The 9,330-nt window shown below is 38.0% G+C and overlaps 1 non-coding gene across 1 annotated transcript; it reads right to left on the bottom strand.

Annotated features, from left to right (window-relative positions):
* Positions 1-1,932: 1,932 nt before the first annotated feature.
* On the bottom strand, positions 1,933-2,038 carry LOC112088744. The gene has a single exon (XR_002900683.1). It is a non-coding gene; the product is annotated as a small nucleolar RNA R71 (small nucleolar RNA).
* Between the last annotated feature and the right edge of the window lie 7,292 nt (positions 2,039-9,330).

The raw sequence follows: 9,330 nt of genomic DNA, 5'->3' as shown, positions 1-9,330 counted from the left end.
TGATTGAGTAATTCCCTTGTTGGGTTTTAAGGGATTTTTCAAAGGGAATTCATGGATTGATTTATTGTTTATTAGATTAGGATTTATCTTTAGAGTTCTTTGTCTAAATTTGCATTTCATTTATGTGGCTTGGATCGACCATCTAGCTACTGTGATTAGGTTGATTTACTCACCGAAAGTGTTGTCAAATCGATTAACCTTGTTTAGATGAATAATTTCTCTTAGACGGCGTGAGTCAATCTAAAGCGTTCTGTGAAGTTATCAAACTAATTTGTCTAGACACTTAGAGAACTGAATGGGAGTTTAGTAAATCTGAGTGAATTGATTTGTGATTAATACTAGGTGAGTAGGTTAGTCTGAGTTTGATTTCAGGAACACATCGTATAGAAAAATCTATGTTTAATTCTCTTGTTAGCTAGTCTATGATTCCCGGCGAATTCCTTAACGCCCAACATCTTTTCGTATTGATTTGATCTTATTGTTTACTTGTTTTTAACTTTATTATTTGCTATTTTCGTCATTGTTTACAACCCCCAAACAAACACCCATATTTTCATCTTAGCTCAGTTCTCATCTCAAGTAAACTCGTATTACAGTTACTTGGTCTTCAGTGGATCGACCCCTAAGTACTATAACGTACGTCTGTGCGCTTGTAGAAAACTAGGATTAAAACCTGAGCACATCAAGTTTTTGGCGCCGTTGTCGGGAACCATTAACGTTGCCTACGAGTTTCAAGTCAGAATCGAGTCTAAGGTACGTTCTCTTGTTCATTTTTGAAAAAAAAAAAATATATATATATTTATTATTTTATATAAAAAATAAATATACATATATATATATATAAATTAATATAAAAAACGAAAAAATATATAAATCTATATATATATATAACTAAAAAAATTATTATTTTATATAAAAGAATATATATATATATATATAAACTTAAAAACAAAAAACAAAAAAAAAAGAAGAAAAGGATCTTAGCTTTGAATTTGTGCACTCTAACAAAAGAAACTTTTTGTTCTTCTTGCAAATAATGAATATGATCCATCCCTAACCGAAATACTTTTTTAGTATTTCACGATCCATCTATTTGACATTTTACACCATTTCTTGGTATTGGTACCTCATTATATGCGAGTTGTTCTGTAAAATGATTAACTTAAAACTAAACCATGGATTCCATAGTCGCATCGCATTATCTACTATATATGGCAAATCCCAATCCAAACTAGCTCTAATTTTTGTTTTTTAGACGTCCAAATCCGACTAAGAATCCCTGTTTTTTGTTTTTTTTTTACGTAATCAATGTGATTATAAGAAAAAAAAAGTTCTCTACTGCCGATGAAATCCTAAAAAAAAAACTCATAAAAAAACAAAAAAAATTATAAATATATATATAAATTAATTAATTATTTTTTTTTTTTAAAACAAAAAAAACACACGTACACACAAAAATTAGAGATGGACGATAACAATAGACACTTGCAAGGTTTAGATAGGCTTAGAGATAACCACCACGTCCAGCAAAACGTTGATATGCACGTTAGGTTCCAAAACGCTCATCGCTTAACTCTAAGAGATTATAACACTCCGTATGCTTTCTATGAGAACCGTTCTCCTATTAGTCTACAACCCATCAACGTAGACTATGAGATTAGCCCGAAACTCATAAAGTTGGCCAAGCAGAACCGGTTCCATGGCGATGCATCGGAGAACCTCATGGACCATCTCGAAGATTTTGAAGAAATCAGCAGTACCAAGCAATCCGTCGGAGTTCCTGCAAATTACTTAAAGTGCAAGTTGTTTCCATTTTCTCTTTTTGATAAGGCACGTGCATGGTTTAAGTCTTTGTCTCCTGGTTCACTCGGATCATGGGATAAATGCAAGGCTGCTTTCCTTAACCATTTCTATACCACCTCTAGATCAAAGTTTTTTAGAGGAAGGATTTATAGGTTCCAACAAAAAGGAGCGAACCTTTTCATGAAGCTTAGGATCGTTATAAAGGCTACATTAGGGAATGTCCTCACCACGGTTTTACAGAGACATGCATCTTGAACACTTTCTACGAAGGTCTTGAATGGACATCTAAGGCACCTCTAAATGTAGCAAGCGATGGAAACTTGATGACAAGGACTATGGAAGAAGCTTATATATTGATTGATAATCTTGCTGCAAGAAGCAGAAACAATTGTCCTGATCAAGGAAGAACATCACGTTTTACTTCCCATAATCATAAGGAAATTGAAGAACTTAAAGCCATGGTGAAATTATTTCTCAACAATCAGCAGCGTTCTGTTAATGTCTGTGAAGCAGTTAATGTAGCTGAGATTAACAATCAACTTGGTGCACAAGATCACACCCATATGAATCTCCAATCGGCTCCAAAATTGTCCCCAACCTCTCAAGACAACAAGCTCGAGCTTATGGTGCAACCACTTCTTACGAAGTTGCAAAGATTAGCAGACGATGTGGATTTAAGAGTGGATTGTATACACTGACCTTAATGGTAAATTTGAAGCTCTTTCCACTCATGTTGATAGCAGGGACGTGCAGCTATCACAAACCATAGATAGTTCAAAAAGCACTGAAGTTATCGAGAGACGAATCGCTGAGTTATCCAAGACACCCACAACTTTAAGCTTAAGTTAGACAACATGAACGATCTTGGGTACAAGGTATACATCATGTATGATTACCTCAACAAGAAAAATGAGGAGTCATTTGAGAAGTTCACTAACCTCTCAACTCATGTCAAGATGCTCGAAAAACAAATTGGACAAATTGGCGAAAGTGTGAAGAGACAAGATGGTCATCTTCCGGGAAAAACCGTAGACAATCCAATGTGGCGCTGCAATGTCATAGACAGTGATGGTGAGAGAGAAGTCACGCCTTTTCCTAGAAATCAGGACAATGAAGTTGAATCTCCAGCATGTCCTGAAGAGTATGATGCAATAGGAAAAGTTCCACACCAAAGGAAGCTTCATAAAATAAATGATTCGGTGAAGTTTGTCTTCCCCTGCATAATTGAAGGTGTGGAAGTTTCTGACTCTCTATGTGACACAGGAGCAAATGTGAATATGATGTCTAAAGCAATTGCAAACGAGCTGGGGATCTGTGATATCAAACCTTCTCACAGTTCTGTTAAGTTTGGAGACAATTCAAGCACGATACCATATGGTTTCGTAACAAATTTAATGGTGCAAGTAGGAGAGTGTCTTGTTCCTGTTGATTTTCACATTCTTGAGATGGAAAATAACTCTCCAAGGACGTTAATATTTGGAAGTTCATTCCTTGCAATAGTGAGGGCAATTGTTGATTATCCCAACCGAAGAGTTTGTTTTTCTAAAGTCAAAAAGAGAATCTTTTATCCTGCAGTCTGTAGTGGTGGAAGCTCTTACTGTATAACCATCTACAAGGAATAGACGTTGATTTTAGACCCTAGAGATAACAAGGAAAGGTGCCAACACGTTTCTATACAAGCCCTTTCAGTCGAGCCTAAGGGAGTTGTCGAATTGAGAAAATCGAAGCACAAGGCGAGAAAATCTAAGCGCAAATCAAAGAAATCTAAGGGCAAACTATCTCACCTGATGAAAGCTCGACATTGATTTCTCCAAACCCTATTGGAGACGTGGAGAAAGATGGTAATGCTAAAGTAGTCACCCCAGAAAAACGTCCAACCCCACCTCCAAAAGCAAAACCTTCCGAGCTCCCTGGGTTTATGCATATCGCGAATTACCTAGCAGCAGAGGTCGAACCGCCATGATTCTTCGGCTACAACAAAAAGAAGTTCTTGTGTGATGTTAGAAGATACTTTTGGGATGAACCATATCTTTATAAGCAGTGTTCAGATAACTTGTTTCGAAAGTGCATCTCCGAAGAAGAAGTTCCATAAATCCTTTCTCATTGTCACGGATCTAACTATGTTGGACACTTTGTTACTGATAAGACTGTAGTGAAGGTTTTACAAGCTGATTATTGGTGGCCTACCATGTTCAAGGACGCCCATAAATTCATATCTAAGTTTGAATGCTTGCCAAATAAAAGGGAACATCAGCAAGCAACATGAGATGCCACAAAACTTCATTCAAGAGGCCAAAGTTTCTGATGTTTGGGAAATCGACTTTATGGGTCCTTTTCCTTCGTCTTTTGGAAACAAGTACATCCTTGGTTCTGTTTACTACGTGTCTAAGTGGGTAGAAGCCATAGTCAACTCACAAATGACGCAACAGTAGTAGTGAAGATGTTCAAGTCGATCATATTTCCAAGATTTGGTGTTCCACGACTCGTCATCAGTGATGGTGGTTCCCACTTTATCAACAAAGTGTTTGAGAATCTCTTGAAGAAAAATGGAGTGAAACATAAGGTAGCTACACCTTATCACCCACAGACGAGTGGAAAAGTGGAGGTATCAAACAGAGAACTCAAAAGAATTTGGGAAAAGACAATTGGAACAACAAGAAAAGATTGGTCAGCAAAGCTTGATGATGCTCTTTGGGCATATAGAACTGCGTTCAAAACCCCATTAGGCACTACACCTTTTCATCTCGTTTATGGTAAAGCTTGTCATCTCCCATGGGAGTTAGAGCTCAGGGCAGAATGGACAATAAGAAAGCTGAATTACAACATCCAGAGAGCAGGTGCAAAACGTTTGATTCAGTTAAATGGGTTAGACGAGATTCGCCATATTGCCTATGAGAACTCTAAGATCTACAAAGAGAAGACTAAGGCGTTTCATGAAAAGAAAATAGTTCCTAAGACGTTCTCACCTAATGACCAGGTTCTACTTCATAACTCACGTCTAAAATTGTTTCTCGGGAAGCTTAGATCACGATGGTCTGGGCCTATCAAGATCAAAGAAGTTTCACCATATGGTGCTGCGGTTCTATGGAACCGTCAAGGAGGCAATATCACTGTCAATGGACAACGTCTTAAGCCATATCTTGCAGATATTCAAGAAGAAAAGGAAGATCAGATCTCCTTAGCAGATGTGCCTAATGACTAAAAGACGACCAAGTCAAGCTAATGACTTAAAACAAGCGCTTAGTGGGAGGCAACCCACTCGGTATTTTACTTATTTCCCTTTGATCTTTATTTTCTATTTTGTTGCTTTGTTTTTGTTTCATTTAATTTCAGGTTTTTATAAAGAAGAACGAATAAAAGACGAGAAGAAATCATAAACCGGAAAACAGCCATCACTCCGGCCCCGTTGAAACTTCAACCTTCGCTGCCATCATTCCAACCGCAACTCATTCTTCCGGCAAGGTAAGTACATCTAAACACTTCAAATTTCTATTTCCTTATCCATCATTTCTTAGATTTTATCACACTGAGGGCAGTGTGAAATAAGTCTGGGGAAGGATGTTCATCTGTTACTAACAAAATTTGATTTATTTTGAGTTTGTTTTGGACATAAAAGAATTATTCAAAAAGTTTTCGAAAATTTTTTCAAAACGTTTTCAAACCAGGAACATAAATAAACAATACTATGATTATTTAGACCAGTGTGCTTCTACGCTATTTCGTCGTTTTTTGCTCTTTTTGTGATTTAGACCTAGATTAGGCGGTAGCTAGAGTACTTATACTACGAACTCCCACCAGAGGACTACTATTCATGGAGATTCTTTCTGACAAGATATACTAGCTCATTTTATTTGGACTTAATCTTGACTTAACTTTCTCATTAAAGCATTAGATCAGGGAAACAAATCATACATTCAGGACTCATTTATTCTTTACCACTTTTTGTTGATCCTGAATGGCTAGTTCACCTTTAGCTAGTTCCCCACCGTAACCCAGCCTCTTTCAAACCACATGCACTCTTGTTTTTCATTGTCCTATATGCAGATATGTGCAAAAACGTCGGAGAGAAAGAGGATCAACGCGGTTTTCAGTCACTAAAGACAGAGACCTGAGATTTCATTGGAATGATTCAACAAAAGGAGAAAACTCAGTTTGCCTTGGATATACTTCAAAATCTTGGTACAATTTCAACCCTTAAATTCTCTCTCTATAAAAGGTTGTTTCCCTTTCAAAAACAAAAATCAAAAATAGAATTAAAGGAAAAACTAAAATAAGAAAGGAAATGAAATAACCTTAAGAGAGTCTAGGAGGATCGATTTTATCCTTGAGGCAAGCTAGGGTTCGATTATATGGAGTTTTGGAGATCATTTTCTGATTCCCGGAAAAGACCTAAGTCTGGGGGAACAGCTGTTTACAACCAAAGAGGAAAGACTATGTAACAACATTTAGCAAGGAGAAGTGACTGAAAATTTTCGGACATCAACAGGTCCACTCTCTCTTGCGGTTTTGCATAATATCTTGCATCCTCCAGATCTTCAGGTAACCCAAAACACTTTAACTCCACTGCTTAAATAGCCTTTAATTACCATACGCCGTCTATCCTGAATGATGTCTTTATTGAGAATTCACTATGCACTTAATGAATGCAAAGAGCTAGTTTACTGGAAGCTAGATCTAAGTGTGTAGATTTTCGCATGACGGATCAACGGACTAGTTATGTTTGTATTTTGGTGAGAATTTTCTAGACTAGATCCAGATAGATGTTTTACGATAAGTTATGGTTTAGAAGGACGGTCACTGAGATATTGATTAGTTCCTGCAGGTTTTTAAAGATTCTTTCCTGGCTTGAACTATGTTTTGTTTGAGGACAAACAAAGGTTTAAGTCTGAGGGAGTTGATAACACCAGATTTTGATGGATCGTTTTGATATCTTATGCAGGTGTTTTAGCTCTGTTATCAATGGGTTTAAAGTGATTTCTATGTTTTAGAGTTTTAAAAGACTTTTCAGGAAACTTGGATTAAAGATGTGCAATTTGGAACAAATGAGCAATTTTGGATAAATGCAGACCGTCAGAAGTATGGCACTCAATGAAGACTTTTTCACCATCTGATCATCCCCAAAATTTGAGAAAGTATAGAGGAGACAACCAGATTTCTAATGCAACTGGTTTGGAGACAATCCAACGGTTAGATCTTCAGATATTCCCGATGCACTAAAGACAGAAAATGCAGTCTTAAAGGAGAGCATAGGCCGCGACCGCGGCCAGACTGGTCGCGGCCAGACCATGATTTCCCGCGGTCAGGACCACCACGACCGCGGCCAGACATCGTTGACGTCCAAAAATGACCTAATTCAAGCCCAAGTTCAGCCCACTACTTATTCTTCAAACCCTAGACGTTTCCAACGAATTAGAAGGCTATATATACTCGTTTTAGGTCATTCTAGTGACCAAGTCGTGGAGAGAGAGTAGAGAAGAGCCGCACGCCTCGGAGTTGCCGTCTTCGGGAGAAGAAGGGGTCGCCGAAGGAGCCATCATCGATCTCCATCTTCTTCCTCATTCTTCGTTTTTTACCTTCCTCTTATTTAATTTCCAGTAAACTACAATACTTCTGTGATGTTCTTATACACTATGATTGAGTAATTCCTTTGTTGGGTTTTAAGGGATTTTTCAAAGGGAATTCATGGATTGATTTATTGTTTGTTTAATTAAGGTTTATCTTTAGAGTTCTTCGTCTAAATTTGCATTTCGTTTATGTGGCTTGGATCGACCATCTAGCTACTGCGATTAGGTTGATTTACTCACCGAAAGTGTTGTCAAATCGATTAACCTTATTTAGATGAACAATTCCTCTTAGACAGCGTGAGTCAATCAAAAGCATTCTGTGAAGTTATCAAACTAATTTGTCTAGACACTTAGAGAACTGAATGGGAGTTTAGTAAATCTGAGTGAATTTTGTGATTAATACTACGTGAGTAGGTTAGTCTGGGTTTGATTTCAGGAACACATCTATAGAAAACTCTATGTTTAATTCTCTTGTTAGCTAGTCTATGATTCCCGGCGAATTCCCTAACGCCCAACATCTTCTCGTATTGATTTGATCTTATTGTTTACTTGTTTTTAACTTTATTATTTGATATTTTCGTCATTGTTCACAACCCCCAAACAAACACCCATATTTTCATCTTAGCTCGGTTCTCATCTCAAGTAAACTCGTATTGCAGTTACTTGGTCTTCAGTGGATTGACCCCTAAGTACTACAACGTACATCTGTGCGCTTGCAGAAAACTAGGGTTAAAACCTGAGCACATCAAGAGCAGCAGCAGCAAAACGGTTTGAAAGAAGGGACCGCTGACAGACATTTAACTTCTCCAGAGCCTCATTAACCCTCTGTTACAGGTTGGAGTAATGATCCCTACTGAAACCTCGAATGACCCTTTTTAGCTCCTTAAGCTTCCTAACAAGAGAGTACATGGAAATTCCCGGAAAATGGAGACGCTTCCATTCATCAGAAATCAAGCTGAGAAAATCTGGATGTTGAACCAGAAAATTTGAGAACTTGAAGGGTCTGTTGTTGATTGACTGAGGTAGACCAAGATGCACTGAAGAAGGGCTATGATCCGAAAACAAATTCTCACCAAAATAAGAAAGAATCCATTCTTTGTTGACTAACACTTCATCCAGCTTCTTAGCTAACGGATTGGCCAGCTGCTTATTCCACCAATTATAGTGATTTCCCCTACTAGTAAGATCATCCAACCCAGCATCAGCAAGGCAACTCCGAAAATCAGCCATGCCTCTGGTAATACGAGATCCTCGCTTAGAACTGTCTACAGGATTTAGAGATTGATTGAAATCCCCCAAGATGATCCAAGGGATTCCAGTCACTCTCACATCACCCGAGACAGTTCTTATATCATCCTAAAGCGAGGGTCTCCCATCTTTGGTATTAACTGCATAGACAAAAGTTACAGCCATATCCACATTCGACCTGGGAAGCCGAATCAAGCAAGAGATAGCCAGGTCCGACTTGTACAAGATGGAAACAGAGACAGAGGGATGCCACAAAACCCATATTCTGCCTAACTCAGCATGCTCGTAGTTACACTCGAACTTCCAACCCGGAAAAGAAAAGGATATGTACTTCAAAGACTTAGGGTCCTTAACTTAGTCTCGATAATGCCGCCAAAAAGGGCTTTAGTCAGCCTAAACCATTTCCTAAAACTACTTCACCTAACTTGATTATTAAAGCCTCGAACGTTCCACAAAAAAAATCCATCGACATATGGATTATGTTGATTTTGGGCTTTTGCCCCGCAAACTCCAATCTGATTTGAAGAACTTATCTTCTTCTCCTTTTTATAAACCATTTGCATAAATCCATCATCAACCGCAGGGTTATCATCCTCCTCAGAAACATAACTCTCCTCTGACGAACTCTCCTCACCCGCACTAGAAGAGTCAGAAGAGGAAAGAGGTTCAGTGTCAAAAGGCGTAGCAATAACAATCTTCGACCTAACCTTCCCAT

The sequence above is a fragment of the Eutrema salsugineum genome, unplaced genomic scaffold, assembly GCF_000478725.1.
Source record: "Eutrema salsugineum unplaced genomic scaffold, Eutsalg1_0 scaffold_14, whole genome shotgun sequence".
Taxonomy (NCBI): domain Eukaryota; kingdom Viridiplantae; phylum Streptophyta; class Magnoliopsida; order Brassicales; family Brassicaceae; genus Eutrema; species Eutrema salsugineum.
Note: the sequence above shows the minus strand (reverse complement) of the source record. Positions and strands in the feature narration are given on the sequence as shown.